The sequence below is a fragment of the Neomonachus schauinslandi genome, chromosome 10, assembly GCF_002201575.2.
Source record: "Neomonachus schauinslandi chromosome 10, ASM220157v2, whole genome shotgun sequence".
In the NCBI taxonomy this organism is placed as follows: domain Eukaryota; kingdom Metazoa; phylum Chordata; class Mammalia; order Carnivora; family Phocidae; genus Neomonachus; species Neomonachus schauinslandi.
Window position 1 is genome coordinate 44,804,806 of NC_058412.1, and position 16,668 is coordinate 44,821,473.

A 16,668-nucleotide genomic window follows, 5' to 3' on the forward strand; every position below is an offset into this window, starting at 1 on the left:
TCCTGATCAGAATGTGTATATAGTAAAGAGGGAAAATGAAATTAGAGATATTTGATATGGAGAATATCTAACTTCTAGATAAATAAACCATTCACTTATTTAACAAAGGTTATTGAGAAACTGTTACATACAAAAACTGCATTAGAATTTACTGGAGATATCTCTCTCCATTAACTGAACCCAAACATCCTAAAATTCATGACATTTTTTTTCTTGAAAACATCTAACAGAGATCATTCTTTCATTTTCTGCCCTCCATGTTCTAGGATGAAGACAGAGTTTGCTTTTTATGTGAATTCAGAACATTAACCTATGACTACTGCTCAACATTCGTTCTTCTCTTCAAACTCAGACTAATTTTATTTATTCTAACTGGTGATCTCAACAATTTAGTCAATAACCACAATAACCTTCCTGTTTCCTCTACATTCTACTCATAATTTCCTCAGCACACGTTGGTAACTCACTCTTCTTGACCTCATCATTATCCAAGTAGAAAATTCAGTAACAACGCATTATTCTTTTTCATCACCTGCCATTTCTCCTCCACCTCAGCAAAACTTGGATCTGCTCAGCATGGCCATTTCTTACAAAACATCCTCCTTTCCTTTTCCTCATCCTCCACACTAACTGAAATTAGTTTTAACCTCATTGAACTCTTTATTTTCTAAATCCATCAGTTACAGTATAACCACAAATCCTTATATCTCAGCAATTTCTTGGGCTCTTATTTCAGTTCTGACCTCCTAGGTCTTTAGAACGTACTAAATCATAGATTTTCACAACGCCTGTCTTGATAATCTTCAGGTCTAGTGCAAGCTCACTTCTCATTTCAATGCCAAGCAGTAGTGTTCATGGCCATGAACCTTCTGACTATTTCACTTTGGAATCATGACATTTAACTTTATCTTTGCCCTTGCTGGTGCTCAGAAACGTTTTACTTCCTCCATCACAGAAAAAGCAGTAAATATAACTAATCAAAAAGAAGGAATTGAATTAGCTCAATTAAACACTGGTATAGATGTTTGTCAAATTGGGCTAAAGTTTGGGCAAGGTGCAATGAGACAATTGATAATAAAGACAAAAATAAATACTTTAAACTGTCACACAATCTCTCTCCCACCTCATACAATCTCCAACTGAAATCAGGCTTTCTAATTGAATATATCATCCTCTTATTTATCATTAGAAAAATCCAAGGAGAATTAGATAAATTCTATCTGGAGCTATCATTTTATGCTAAATCACAAAGGCTGTGTTCTAAGAATAAGGATCTTAAGAACATGTTCTAGGATGAAGACAGAGTTTGCTTTTTATGTGAATTCAGAACATTAACCTATGACTACTACTCAACATTCTTCTCTTCAAACCCAGACTGATTTTATTTATTCTAACTGGTGATCTCAACAATTTAGTCAATAACCATATAAGTGAAAGACACTGATCACTGGGGCAAGATGAAGACAGCTGTCTGCCAGGTAAAACAGGAAAGACAGAGCTAGTTAGAAAATTAACAAAAATACATACAGAAGTGATGATTAACCTCTCATATAGATGATGAATTATAAAATGAAATATTATTAACTACATATAAATATATCTGAATAAATACCTTCATAACTACTATATACAAGAATATCCTGATGAAGAAAATTCAAAACTTTAAATAGGATTAATTAATAAGCAAAAACATGTGCACTCCTCCAAACGACACCACTTGTCTCATAGGTTAGTTTACCAAATTTTTAAGAAGTTGATAATCTTTTTATGCACTTTTTTGGGGAATGGAAAACAAGGAAATCTTCACACAACTATTGCATTTCAAGTATCCTAAGGTTCACTTTAATTGATTATATGAAAATATTTTTGAAATTATGATGCATCTTACAACTGATGTGATAAAAAAAGCATTTGGTCAAAGTTTAAGTGACATGATTTCATTTTTAATAGTAATAAAATAATGGTACATCTTACAATTAAATGACATCTTAGGTTCAATGAAATAATCATAGTACTGTAAAAGCTAATATAATAATTACACCTGTATTTTCCTAGTGTTATTCCTATTCCTGTTAGTTTGAAATTACTACACACTTAATGACTTTAAGCAACACAAATTTATTATCTTACAGTTCTGGAAGTCAGAATTCTGAAATGGGTTTCATTGAGTTAAAATCAAGATTTTGGCACTTCTGCATTCCTTTATTAGAGATTCTAGGGGAGAAGCCATTCCTTTGCTTTTTCTTTTTAAGATTTTATTTATTTATTTGAGAGAGAGAACATGCGTGCGAGTGCATGCATGAGTTGGGGAAGGTACAGAGGGCCAAGCTGACTCCCCACTGAGAGGGAATCCCAATGCTCAGCTCAATCTCAGGACCCTGAGATCATGACCTGAGCCGAAGTCAGATGCTTATCAACTGAGCCACCTAGGTGCCGCCATTTCCTTGCCTTTTACAGCTTCTAGAGGCTGCCCATATTCCTTGGCTCCTGGCCCTCTTCCAACTTCAAAGCCTGCAATGCCTGGTTGAGTCTTTCTCACATATCACTCTAACACTGACTCTTCCACCTTTCTTTTCCATGTTTTAAATACTCTGTGATTATATTGGGTCCACCTGGATCATTCAGGATAATTTTCCTGTCTTAAAGTCAGCTGATTAGCAAACTTAATTCCATCTGCAACCTTCATTCTCCCTTTCCCTGTGACATAATACAGGTAACATGTTCTAGGTATTAAAACATTGGCATCTTTGTGGGATGCCTGAGTGGCTCAATTGGTTAAGCATCTGCCTTTGGCTAGGGTAATGGTCTCAGGATCCTGGGATTGAGCCCCATGTCAGGCTCCACACTCAGTGGGGAGTCTGCTTCTCCCTCTACCTTTCTCTCTCTCTCTCTCAAGTGAATGAATAAACTCTTTAAAAGAAAAATGGGCATCTCTGGGAGAGCAATTATTTTGCCTACCCCAAACCTAAATTAGATAACACTAGAATAAGAAAGTGGTGACTTGCACTGAACACAGGAGCAACATAGCAAATACAGTATTACAAATCAATTACAGAACTCTATAATATATACAATATCTATATATAGTTCACATTTATACATAATCATGAATGTGTGTGTGAATGTTATGTGTATATCATGACTAGTAAAGTTTATTCTGGAAATACAAGGATAGATCAAATAATAAAGTTTATCAATATAACTTATCACAATTAGAAGGTTCTCAAAACACATGGAAATTTAAATTGATTGAATCAATTTATTCAGTAAAACGTAACATGAATTCATAATTTTAAAATTTATACTTGCTAATTAAAGGAGGACACAGTTACTTTTATCAGAACTACTATATCAAGCAGCCTAATTTTAAAAGTGGTACAATGTGAAGAAACAAGAAGTGTGCATCTTAGAAGTGACAGAGTGCACTGCGTGGGTAGGTGTTCTTTTTACTTTTACTCTCTAAATTACACTAAGAGCTGGCAACAAGAATTTTTTTAATGCAGTAAAATGAATCTAGCATCAACCTAATAGCAAATATTCCACTTACGATGAAAACCTTAGTATAGAGAATCAGCAGCAAGATAGATGTCTGCTCTCAAATCAGTTACTCAGTTTTAATAATGCAATTACAAGAGAAAAAGAAATGAGATATAAGAAACAATAACTTTCAAAAATTACTGAAACCCACAAAATATACCCAAGTAATTGGAATGTTGTATTAGAATAATAGATAGGAAATATTACTATTTTAATGATGTCAGTTATTCCTATTTTTTTGCAAATTCAATGTAATTTTTAAAAATTATCAAAACAAAAAAAAGCAAAAAATTTATCAAAACAAGGAATTTCGTGAAAACTAAAAAATGATCCTAAATTTCAAACGGAAGAGGCAAGTTCCCAGATGAGCTAAGATAATTTTGAAGAAGAATACATTGAGAATGTATACCTTATCAATAGCAAGACTAATGATAGACATAATCGCACAGTTTGGTATTCTCACAGTGATAGACAAGTAGATCAGTGGAACAGAATTGTGAAATAAGAAACAGATTCACACAAGTATGGAAATAACATATGACAGGGCTGACGTTGCAAATATTGGAGAAGGAAAGTGTAAATACCAAATTCTCCAGAAAGCACCATACTTAGGAGTGAAATCTCCAAATATTTCTACTAAAATCAAAAATGAGATGGGATGTAGGCTAAAACTGATTTTATTCAACACTATACTGCAGGATTTAGAGCCTTAAGAAAAGAGACTAAAAGGATAAAGAAAAAAGAATTAAAAAGAAAGAAAACTCATTTAATAAGTAAATGATAAGATTTGCTGAACAAATAGTTTAAAAGTATGCATATTTTTAGAATGAATAATAAATTTCAGCAAATTTTCTATCAATATACAGCAAAATTTTAAGTTATAAAAGTTATAAGGCATCTTGCAATAAACATGATCAAATACGTGCAAGATTTACATGGCAAAGTTACTAAACTTTATTGAAAGATTTTAAAACATAAAACCAATGGACAGATTCACCATATCAGTGTTCAGGAAGACTCAGTGTAATAAAGATATTTATTCTCTCCAAATTTAATGTGATTTCAATCACAATCCACCAGAAGTTTTCATGTAAACTGATAAGCTAATTCTACAATGCATGAGAAGTGCCAAGAGGCAGAATTGCCATGATACCCCTGGCGACAAAACTGAGTTAAGGACACTTGCCATTTCAGTTCTCACAAACTTTACAAAAGTACAGTAATAAAAACTATGGTACTGATTTAAGTGATTACTTTAGAAATATACTAGAAAATAATAAGAAATGTAGATAAATACATACTTGTACATACACCCATATATGGGTATTAGTTACTGTTTCATTTAAAGTAACAAGAGGGCGCCTGGGTGGCTCAGTCGGTTAAGCGACTGCCTTCGGCTCAGGTCATGATCCCAGGGTCCTGGGATTGAGTCCCGCATCGGGCTCCCTGCTCTGCGGGAAGCCTGCTTCTCCCTCTCCCACTCCCCCTGCTTGTGTTCCCTCTCTCGCTGTGTCTCTCTCTGTCAAATAAATAAATAAAATCTTAAAAAACAAAATAAAGTAACAAGAAATAGAAAATGTCTAACAGTAGATGTTTGCTTTAATAAATTATAATTACATGATATACAGAAATGCCATTTAAAATCAAGAGGTAGAAGAAAAGTTTTAAATCATAAGATATTGGCCATAACGTTTAATGAAAATATATTACTGCAGCACATTTTTGAAATATTAAATGTGTGCATATCGATATGTCCATATATCTATATAGCTATGCATAGAAATGACCAAAGATACACAAACTCAGACATGTACCCATTTTCATGTCTGTGTGGTGGGACTGAAGTGTTATGTGGGCTTTTAATCTACAAGATTACTTTTTAGTGTTCTCTTTAAGTGCATTACTCTTTAATGAAAATTCTATTATTTTGATAAAACATTTAGTGTTATGGAAAAATGCTCATACTTTAAATTAAAGCCTCCAAAATATTTGTAGACCAATATAGAGCTTGTTACTCAAAGTTTAATATAAGCAAAATTAAAATATGTATATGTATGTTGGAGTTTAATGTTCTTTTAATAGTTATTTTCTCTATGATAATTTTAACTTGTACATTTTTTTCTTATTTTCATGGATACCATAAATGAATATTACGGCAAATTTGGTCAAGAATACCTGTTGACTGCCTGACAAAACGGGCTGGGTGCATCTATTATCAGTGGGTTCTTTGTTCATATGATATCTATAATGACTAGGTTCTGAGAGAAGAGGCAAAATGCACAAAGAGGGAGCAAAGGTAAGGAGGATGACCAAATGAGAAATGCCTAGTAAACACTACCACATAATTATGAAGTTTTCATTTTATAACAAAAAAGAAAAGCAATTATATATAAATCTGCTTGACCTCAAGAATTTTTTTTATACTTGCAACCACGTATAGCTTAAACCTTAATCACATTCATAAAGCAGTTTCCTAGGCTACTTTTAACACTTCAGTGCTGTTACATTTCCCTTTGTGTAAAAGAAATTAAAAGCAATGTAAAATGCATGCAGTTCTTTTGGGCATAATAAAGTGAACTCATGAAGCTGAGCCTTATTTCTCTGTTTTGCGAACTCTGACCATTTTATCTAATGATAGCTCAACCCTACCCAGAATACTTTAACAGGATTTCCAGAGAACCACTCCTTTCCCACTTTGTGGTGGAATATCATGTGGCTTGGACTTAGACAAATAATTAAACTCCAACAGGAAACCTTGGTAACATTTCAAGCTGTTTTGCATCATATGCCATGAACCTTTTCTCACTATTGGAAGAAAAATATTACCCAGATCAAATTTTGCTACTTGGAATCACCCTAAGTTTAGAGAAAGAAGTTTAACTGACTGAAAAAAAAAAAATTCTAAGAAATATGAAGTCTTCAGTTTGCAATAAAAACCCTAAAGAATCCAAATCCTTGAAAATACGCAGCCACATTGCTTATCACTGCTGTACAGGCAGGTCTTTTATCTCAGTCTCTAAGACTATTGCTCTATTTTTCGCCATCAGCTTTAGGAGATCCGTACATCATACTCTTCAGCTTCTGCCAGGTTTTCTGCTGAGCATAACAGTCCCTCTAAAACCACAGCTTGGTTATCTCACTTGCACTGCAGCCTTAGTAGTTCAAAGTCCTCTAATGTTACATATCAGTTTGCTCTGCACATCTCCGAGGTTAGGGAAATGTTCACAGTTCCATGTCGTTACATTATTTTTAAATTCTTTCCCCGGTTCTTCTTTGAAGACAAAACAAAACACAGAAATCCACCCCAAATTTCTGTATTATGATTAAATTCCCTTTGCCACACTTTATCATAAAGCTTTACTGGCACCCTTCACCATTAAAAGACAAATGCACAGGTACATTATACCGCTGGGAGAAGGGGGACATAAGTAAGAGAGAATACCTCGAGTTTTAAATTAATTTAATACTTATTTCCATACTAATCTAATATTAATCTAACATAATCAAACTGGTGCTATGCCACATGTAGCAATATTCCTATTTCACAGGTAAGAAAACTGAGACTTAGATTTCATAAATTAGTCAAAGTGATGAATGGCACAGTTGGAACTTGAATCATTTTCTTAATTACCAATTGGTTATTATAATCATTAAATGAAATTATAGTGATATTTGGTGTCCGTGGCTCTCTCAAGATTGCCTGGTACCAAGCTAGCTGGGACTTGTGGCTCACTTTCTCCTCAACAGGGAGGGTAGCTCCCCATTTTCTTTTTATATAGGGCCACTAAGTGCCATACTAGCATGAGGCTTCTTGTTTGTTCATGCTCTAAAAAGGCTGAGAAGCAAGACTGTAGGGACCTCTTCCCGGAGCATGACCCAGAGTACACTATACCTGCCTTCATCCTGTCTCTCTGGTAGATGATGCCAGCTCAGGGGACTGACTCCATGTTCCACCTTGCTAACCCTCTGCTTTTGAGTTTCTTCAATAAAGTCAATTTCCTTCATCTTTTCTTTTCTGTGAGGTATGGTTTTTGCCTTTAATCCCCAGGACATAGCATGTGAAGAATTTGGTAAGTGCTTGGTGAATGCCGGCAGTGATTGTTGTTACTATTTGTTATCATTATCAGAATGAACTACCAATTTGATTTTTTTTTTTAAAGATTTTATGTACTTATTTAAGACACAGAGGAGAAAGCATGAGTGGGAGGAGGGGCAAAGGTTCCGGGATAGGGACAAGCAGCACGCAGTCCGATGCAGGGCTCCATCCCATGACCCTGAGATCGTGACCTGAGCCAAAATCAAGAGTTGGATGCTCAACCACCTGAGCCATCAGGCGCCCCATTTTCCTAAGTTCTTTGACTGAGGAAGTCCTCCTTACCTTTCTCTCTCCAGAAAACTCCTATATCACCTTTAAAATAGTTGAAATTTCACATCCTCTCTGACTTCCCCACGTGAATGTAGACACCCATTTTACATATGGCTATAGTGTGTCCTAAATATACTGCAATGTTATGTGTAAACACATGACTCCTCCACTAGGCTGTGAGCACCTTCAGGTAAACGTGCAAGGTGTTTCCACGAGGGTTAAAAACAGAAACGTAGAAAGGCTGTCTCTAACCAATAAAATGTAAACATTTTTTTTTTCTTTTAGTCCATTAGTAATGTTATTTAACTATTTATCTGTAATGTTTTTTTTTTCTGTATGTTACACAGTAGAAGCATCTAAGAGAGAATTTATTGATGTCAGTGTGAATCTTCTCTTCTTATTGTTTTGAATTGTCCTAACAAAGATTTAATGTCATAAAACAGGGCTTTGTAGTTACTTTAAGGATGTCTCATGAAATTCTTTTTAGTGATCTTTCAGAATAAGTATCTTTTCCCCAAAAATACAAAAGCCAAGTCACTTTCTCTAAACTGGCAGCATCCTAGTGAAAAAATAATCATGTTTGGAATAATAAATATGGAATGTTTAGATCTGGGCATATGTTATGTTCATTGCCAAGGCTCTGGCACAGCATTTGTTATCATATTGATTTTCCTCAAAGCCACTCACAACTCCAGTACTATCTGAAATATATTCCACCTCTTTGACAGAACAAAGAATTATTTCTAACTGATGGAAATCAGGTGGGAAAGCATTTGTCTTTTTATTATTCTGAATAAATATTTAGTGTTCTAAAGGAAGAAATTTAAAAAATAAAATGTATTGAGTAAACTGCTGAGTATCAGAAATCATCTTCAATTATATGTTCAAGACAGATAAATGATAATATGTAAATAGTAGACAGCCCAGACTGACTGACAATCAGATAAAGGTTTTGGTATCTCAAATATAATGATCAGGATTGCCACTGGAATATGATTTTTTTTTAAATGGTGAAAAAAATCATGTTGGATTTTTCCAAAAGCAAAGTACAATACTCCTTTTACATGGTAGTTGCCTTTCTGAAAATTCATTGTATATTAAAACAATGCAAGAAACATTAATTACATTTATGTAATGGAGTTAAATTCCATTTGCACCTGTGAGTGAATTTTTCAAAGCTACTCTTTCCTTCTGAATACAGCCCTCATCCAGGGCACATGGTTTGGCTGGTCTTTGGCATTACTTGGTCCCTTGGCCAGGTATCCTTGTGCTGTAGACAAATATTTGCAGAGGTCCTTGTTTTAGCTTCGGAAAATAGTAAAAAATTTTTCATTTACTTCAAGACATTATAAAGTCTTTTTGTAGGCTGAAGACTATTTCATTATTTCTTACCATAGGCTAGAAAATTCTTCATTATGTAGGACTTTTCTGTTCACTGAAGAGCAACTAGCATCACTGACCACAGCAGATTTAACTTCAGTAGCTCCTATTCTTGCCAACTAAAATGGATACACAGGTCTCTAAAACACACTCTATAGGGTGGTAACACACCCACTGAGAACCATTGCTTTAATCTTCACTTCATTGGTCTTCAAATAGGAGAAACCATATTCTCATATTTGGCACACCTTTGATTTTATTAAGAATTCTCTGTTTTGCTTTCACTTGAGCCTCACAATATGCAGGTAACTGACAGAAGAGATGCTCTTATTCTCAATTTAAAGACAAGAACGAGAAAGTGATTTATCTAAGTTTGTATAACTAGAGAGTTTCAAAACCACGATAAGATTCCTGTATCCTGAAGGGATATTTTCTTATGCAGTACTTCCTCTTCAGCATATATTCGGATCTAATCACCTTAACCAGAGATTTGAGTTCTTGGCTGACTAGAATCATTCTAAAGAATATTTTAAATTCAACAGTTCTCTTGTTTTAAGTCTTGTTCATAAGTGTTTTAATCTGATCAACCTAGCTTGCTCCTTTAGAAGCTGATATTCTCCATTACTAATACTTGTTAGTGAAGTGAACTGATGCAGTGAAAACTGTTTTTATTTTTGGATTTCAAGGAAAAAGCAGTTGTAGCTGCTGCTTTGCATTTTGGCTGATGGAAAATGAGAATGCTTGATTTGATCTAGTTACAGTAAGATTTATGACCCCATCCTTGTTTTAATTTCACAGTCCTCTTATGCCAAATTTTGCTTTAAAAATGTTTTCTCTCCCATATTTGGATTGGTTCATTGCTTACTCACTCCCCAGCAGGAATTAATTAATGTAATTATTTTTTCATTCACTCAACAGCTTTTTTTTTTAATTGCACTCCTCCTATGTAGCAAGCATTGTGCTGGAAAATAAGGATATACAATGACCAAGATATAGTCCCAGACTCCAAAGAAAGTGTGGTCTTCAGGAAAAGACAGAGGAGTAAATAGTAATAAGCAAAGAATGGGCATTCAACCTGGTTTGGGGAAGTTAAGAGACTTCTCAGAGGAAATGACATCTACCCTAAGACCATAACAATGTATCAGCTTTATCCTGATTAAGATGATGAAGGATATTTTTAATAAGATAAATTATTTGCAAAAGTGTAGTGTGTGCATCTGAGGGATTCCAATTAGTTCAGTAAGACTGAAAAGGAAGAGTGAGAGGTGAAGCTCAGACATAAAACTGGACCCACATCGTAACTGGTTTTATACACTATGTCAAGGAATTTAGGCTTCATCCTTAAGCCATGGTGACATGGATGTGAAATGGTCAGATTTTTGTTTTGTAAAAATCTGGCTGGCTGGATTGTGTAATGCAGAAGTTTGGGTTGGAGGAACAGGCCTAAAGGCCACTAAAATAATACACATAAAAGATGATAGTAGACTGACAGTAAGAGCCTTAGCAGATATTAGGAAGAGAGAAGCAACAGGATCTTGTGTTTGATGAGATGAAGGCTGGGCTGTGGGTAAGGGAGAAGGAAGAAAGAAAGGAAGAAAAACAGATTTTTGGAATGACTAACAAGATTGAGAGGGATACCTTTCCCTCACATAAGAAAGTGTTGAGTTCAGTTTTGTTTATGTAAACTGAGTTTGAAGTGGGGAACATTTAATTAGCAATATCCAGTAAACATTTAGATGTAGGGCCATGGAGTCCAAGAGACAGGTCCTGGCTAGAGATGTAGTTTTGAGTCATCAGGGTGTGGAGAATATAAATCAAGGTTCACGAACTCAGTTATGAGCATGAGATTTAGACCCAAATGGCTTAGGTTCAATTCATGAGTCTCTTCTATTTTTGTGACCTTGTGCAAAGTACTTAACTTTTCTCTGTTTCAGTTGCTTCATCTGTAAAACATGCATTATATAATATCTACTTGATGGTTTTCTTGAGTTATTACTCATAATACATTAAATAGTACCTGGCTTATGGTAAGAATTTAAAACATTTCTTATGTACAAGAAATGTAGCTTTCTGTTTCTATAACTCTACTTTGGTTTATTTATATAACCCCAGTGTCCAGAACAGTGTGTGGCACATACTAAGGGCTCAATAAATAATTGTTAAAAAAAAAAAAAACTACTTTTTAAAATGAAATTCCATTCTGGAAGGGTGGCAAAAACCTAATCTCTAGCACATCTCTCTCCAACTTCGTTGAGGAGACACTTACATTCCTTGGTGAGTATTTAGTACTACGACATCAAAGCAGAGGTGGTGCAAGACAATAGAAGCAATTAATACTCCAGAATACGTGCCAGAAAGAATACATTGTCTGGTCTATCTTCCTGCCTGAGCTTTTTTCCATTGGGTTGCCATGAGACATATCTAGTTCTCACCCATATTACTCATTTGTTTATTATACAGCAAATATTAACTGATCATCTAATTATGTGCTTGACATGTTCTAGGAGCAGGGGAAATAGAGTGGAACAAGGTAAAGTTCCTGTCCCTGTGGAGTCCATGTTTATATGTCTCCGTCTATTAACATGGTCACTTTAGATTCAGAAGCTCCCTCTGCTACTCTGGTGCCATTTTGGGGTTGCATGGGGTACATGTGCCTGCTTCTGTAATATTCTGGCACCAGGACAATCTTTGCTTGTCCATGGGCCATCTGCCTGGAGGGATCAAGCAGACATTTTCTCTTTCTGGATCATTCCACTCCTGCTGGTGTCATGCAGGGCCCTTCTACCCTCTCACAGGCACCCCTGCAATTGACCTCTCCTCATCTTTCATTCATCCTTCCAACTGAGGAGACTTTTTTAAAAAATCCTAGTTGGAAAGAAGCACCAGTCTCTTCTCACTTGTATACACTGAAAACACTCCCTAACTTTCTCCAAAGTTCTTCAAGAAGAAACCAAAGACTCACAGGCATATCTGCTGCCTGCCTATCACATCTCTTTTGAGGAAGCACACTAAGAGCCACGCTCTACCAGAGAGGGCATGAGGAGAACATTTAAAAAGATGAAATACACACGGCTTTATACATCAAAACATTATTCTGTCACAGACACGTAAATGACACCTCAAACCATAAAAGTGGATGAGATTATTACTTCATTAAAAATTCAGGTTTACCAAACCTCTCATGGAATTAAATTTACTTTTACTCATTTTTTTTTCTTAAAGGCTCAATTCCCTTAAGTTTTTCTTCATGCATTAAATGTCAATGTTTCATCACTACAACTTTTAAAATATTTTTTCACCTACCTTTTCTTTAAGTTTTTCTTTACGCATTAAATGCCAATATTTCATCACTACAACTTTTAAAATATTTTTTCACTTACTCTTTCCTTTCTTTCTTTCTCTTTCTTTCTTTCTTTTCTCTTCTTTCTTTTTCTTTCTTTTTTTTTTTTCTTGAGAGTTTCACCTGGCCGGCAAAAAAGTTCTGGGATGAGCAATACCTCCGTGCCCTGCTGCCAGAGACTCCCCGTCCTTGAAGCCGCCAGGGTCTGGTCCATGCCACCTGCGAAGCAAACTCCAATCCTCCTGGACGCGCCTTGCCTTCCCCACTCAGAGTCACAGTGTGGTGGCGTCGCGCCTCAGGGGCCCGCCAGGTGTGGGGGCGCCGAGCTGCAGCCAAAAACCTGCGCGGGGTCGAGACTGCCCGAGGCAGGCACGGGGAGTGAGGTGCGCATGCGCCGGCTGCAAGCCTCTCGCCTACCCGGATGCCAAGGACCGACTTAGTTTTTGGTTAAATCCCCCATACCAATATTCCCTTTAACATGACCAATTTTTCTTTTCCTGATGCCTTGTTTCCCCAGCCCCACTCCCAGGTTTTCCACTCATTGATAAGTTTGAGTAAGTTCAGTCACTTAGCAGGTGACTTTTTTAAGAGCGTTTAAAATTCTTAATCTCTCCATCCACTATTAGTGGATAGTCAAGCCAGATTCTGGCATTTGTTACAGTCTCAGGTTTCAGAAGGGTTTTTACTCCGCCCTGCCTCTAGAGTCATCATTGAAGAATGCCAAAGCAGCGTTCAAGATCTAGTCTTTAGGCTTTTCCTTTCATAAATGAGATAATTGAGGTCAGTAGGCTTGCCCAGAGTTCTAACCAGTTTTAGTGAAAGCTGGATCTACAACCCAGTGCCCCTGCTTCCCCTTGAGGATAAACTCCAATGGGCCAGAAAGTCACAGGTAAAATGAAAATAAAATAACAAGTCTCCCTTTTGTGGCACATATCAAAATGATATCTAGATTAGCAAATCTTGAAATGTTAAAAAGAAAGAGAGCAATGTGAGTACAGTTATAGCAATGTTACCCCAAACTTCCAGCATATGTACTGAATCATAGTCACTTGGCAGAGGCAAACAGTATAGTGATGGTTTGTGGATGTATGGTGCTTACTCCCTGTTGGCACTGCTGTACTCATATAAATGCAATCCTCAAAAAACTTCCTGAGATTGATAATAATATTATTCTCATTTTACAGACTAGCAAACTAAGGAGCAGAGAGGGTAAAAACAAGTTCAAGTTCACACACAAGCAAGGAATAGAGCTAGAATTTGAACTCAGACTGGTTCCAAGCAATCCTTCTATGTTCCACAATACCTCATCATAAGAGGGATTCATTTATAAAATGATACAAAAACTATACTGTGTTTAATTGTATAAATTAAATATTTAATATTTTTATTTTAAATATTTTAAATTTTAAAATAATTTTAAATTTTTAATATTTTAAATATTAAATATTTAAATATTTCCAATTTTAAATATTTAAAATATTTTTAAATATTTAAAATATTTAAATATTTCCAATTAAAGATTCAGTCCCTGATGAGGAAATAATACAAAGTCTATTAAGCCACAATGCAACAGTTGTTACCAGCTAAGTTAATTGGTTATGCTAATTTCTATTTCAGTGCTTGCTAAAGGAGGGGTGGTTAATAAATTAGACTTTTCTTTCTTCATTGCAGTCTTTTATTATCTAATTATACTAATGACAAATAAAGGTATTTGGAGGCTTTTTAAAAAGGTTTATGTCATCTAAGATATTTCAGACTTGTGGAATCCACTATTTAGGCATTTAGGTAGGAGACATGGTCATCCTATTCCACTAGCATAGACAGAAGCCAGACCCTGGCTATCTCTAGGGCATAGCCATATGAGTTCGCTCATCCATGCATGCTTCATGCCTGGATGCTGAATGCTAAGAGAATGGCACAAAGAAACAAGGACAGTTCAATCCCTTGGTGGTGCTAGTGTTGACTTCTAGGTCTCTCCAATGGGATGCCTCTTCCTGCAGAGTGATTCTGGCTCTGTTCTTCCATTGTGCAGAGCTACCCAATACCCTTCTAGGAAACACCTTTTCTGATTAGAGTAACTAGAGTCAATTTCTGTTGTTTGTAACCAAGAACTATGATTTGAACATTTGAATCCTTGCTTACTGAATAACTTCTGGTTTATAATATGGCCTTAGGACCTGTATATCTCACTGCTTGATATTCAGGGCTCAGGTGCTATGAAATATTGGCTTTCTTTATTGTCATTTCAACAGTAAATATAAGATTTGTCATTTTCATGTATATATTTCCCAGAAGGTAGCTTTAGTATATCATAATATATTTCCACTTCTCACCTTTATTCATGTCTTATTTCTTGGAAGTTGGTGAGAGCTCAGTCAAAGGGGAGTAGGGGGTGGGTTAGCCTGGTGATGGGTATTAAAGAAGGCATGTATTGAATGGATCACTGGGTGTTATACGCGAACAATGAATCATGGAGCACTACATCAAAAACTAATGATGTAATGTATGGTGATAACATAATATAATAAAATTAAAAAGATAATAAAAATTGTTAGCTTAACTCAGACAAAACAGTTCAAGAATAAATAAACTATTTAAAAATAAGTCCTAAATTGAATCACTAAGTTCTATACCTGAAACTAATATTGTATTACGCTGTATGTTGACTATCTGGAACTTAAGTAAAAACTTGAAAAAAAAAAAAGTCTCAGCTAATGTTAGTTGGTAGAGATTTTTATTTATTTGCTTATTTTTATTTTTAAAAAGAGACTATCCATGTACCTCAAAATCATTTTTCCCCTAATATGTTTACCCCTATGTTATAGTCTCATGTTCATGCTTTCGCATGAGTATCTTAAAAACAAAACAAAAAGGAAAGAAAAGTAAATACATTTAACCTTTTAACAAAAATATGTCATAGCATTTGTTTATAGAATAAGATATTCTTGGGCACCTGGGTGGCTTAGTCATTAAGCATCTGCCTTGGGCTCAGGTCATGATCCCAGGGTCCTGGGATTTAGTCCCACATCAGTCTCCCTGCTCAGCAGGCAGTGTGCTTCTCCCTCTGCCCCTTACCTTGTTCCTTGCTTGTGCGCTCTCTCTCTCTCTCTCTGTGTTTCTCTTTCAAATAAATAAGTAAAATCTTTAAAAAAATAGGATATTCTTAAATTATCAAACAAATAATATTATCACACAAATTTTAAATTATCATATATCCAAAAAAAAAAAAAAAAACACCACACCTCATTCTGAGGGGAATCACTTCAAGTAGAAAAAGTGAAAGTCCAGAAAATTATTCCAGAATCTTGTTTCCTGTGGTGGCTTTACCTCATTTTATTTATATTTTTATTTTAATTTAGATCACCTAATAATTTAAAAATAATACGAGTTTTTATAGTACACTGCCACATTCCCCCCCCCTTTTTTTTTCCTGGAGTAACAGTAAACATTCCTCTGCCCAAATTAATAATCCTGTCTAGGCTACACAAACAAATAACCAGTAAAATATTAATTTTGTTTGATCTGTATAGATACTTCATTGAAAAACAAATTATGTCATCACAGTTCCATCTCAATAGGCATGAGGGGTCAAAATGTATTTCTTATTTTATGTTTGTGTCTTCTATTTTGACCTATATTTATCCTTATCTTGGTAATTGTTTTTCGTAATAGAAATTGCACTATGAATAATCACATTTATAAACTTATTATGCTTAAATCTTAATACATATATTTCAGTTAAACTAATCCCATAATATTAGAGCTGTCATTTTTAAAAGTCTTTGACTGTCATATATTTGCAATACCTGTTAGATTTTTAATATTACTAAAAAAGCAACTCAGGAATAAGTAAGACACTGAGATATGGTTGATATTTCACACGGGCTTTTCACCTTATTCTGGTGACAAAGACTTTCATCTCTCATTTATTCATGTATTCAACAAGCATTTAATGAGTTGCTTCTGTGCCAGGCTTTGTTCTATGCAATACCGTGAATAAACAAGTGTTGTGAAAATTTCATTTTAGTGGAGAGAGATCAAAAAT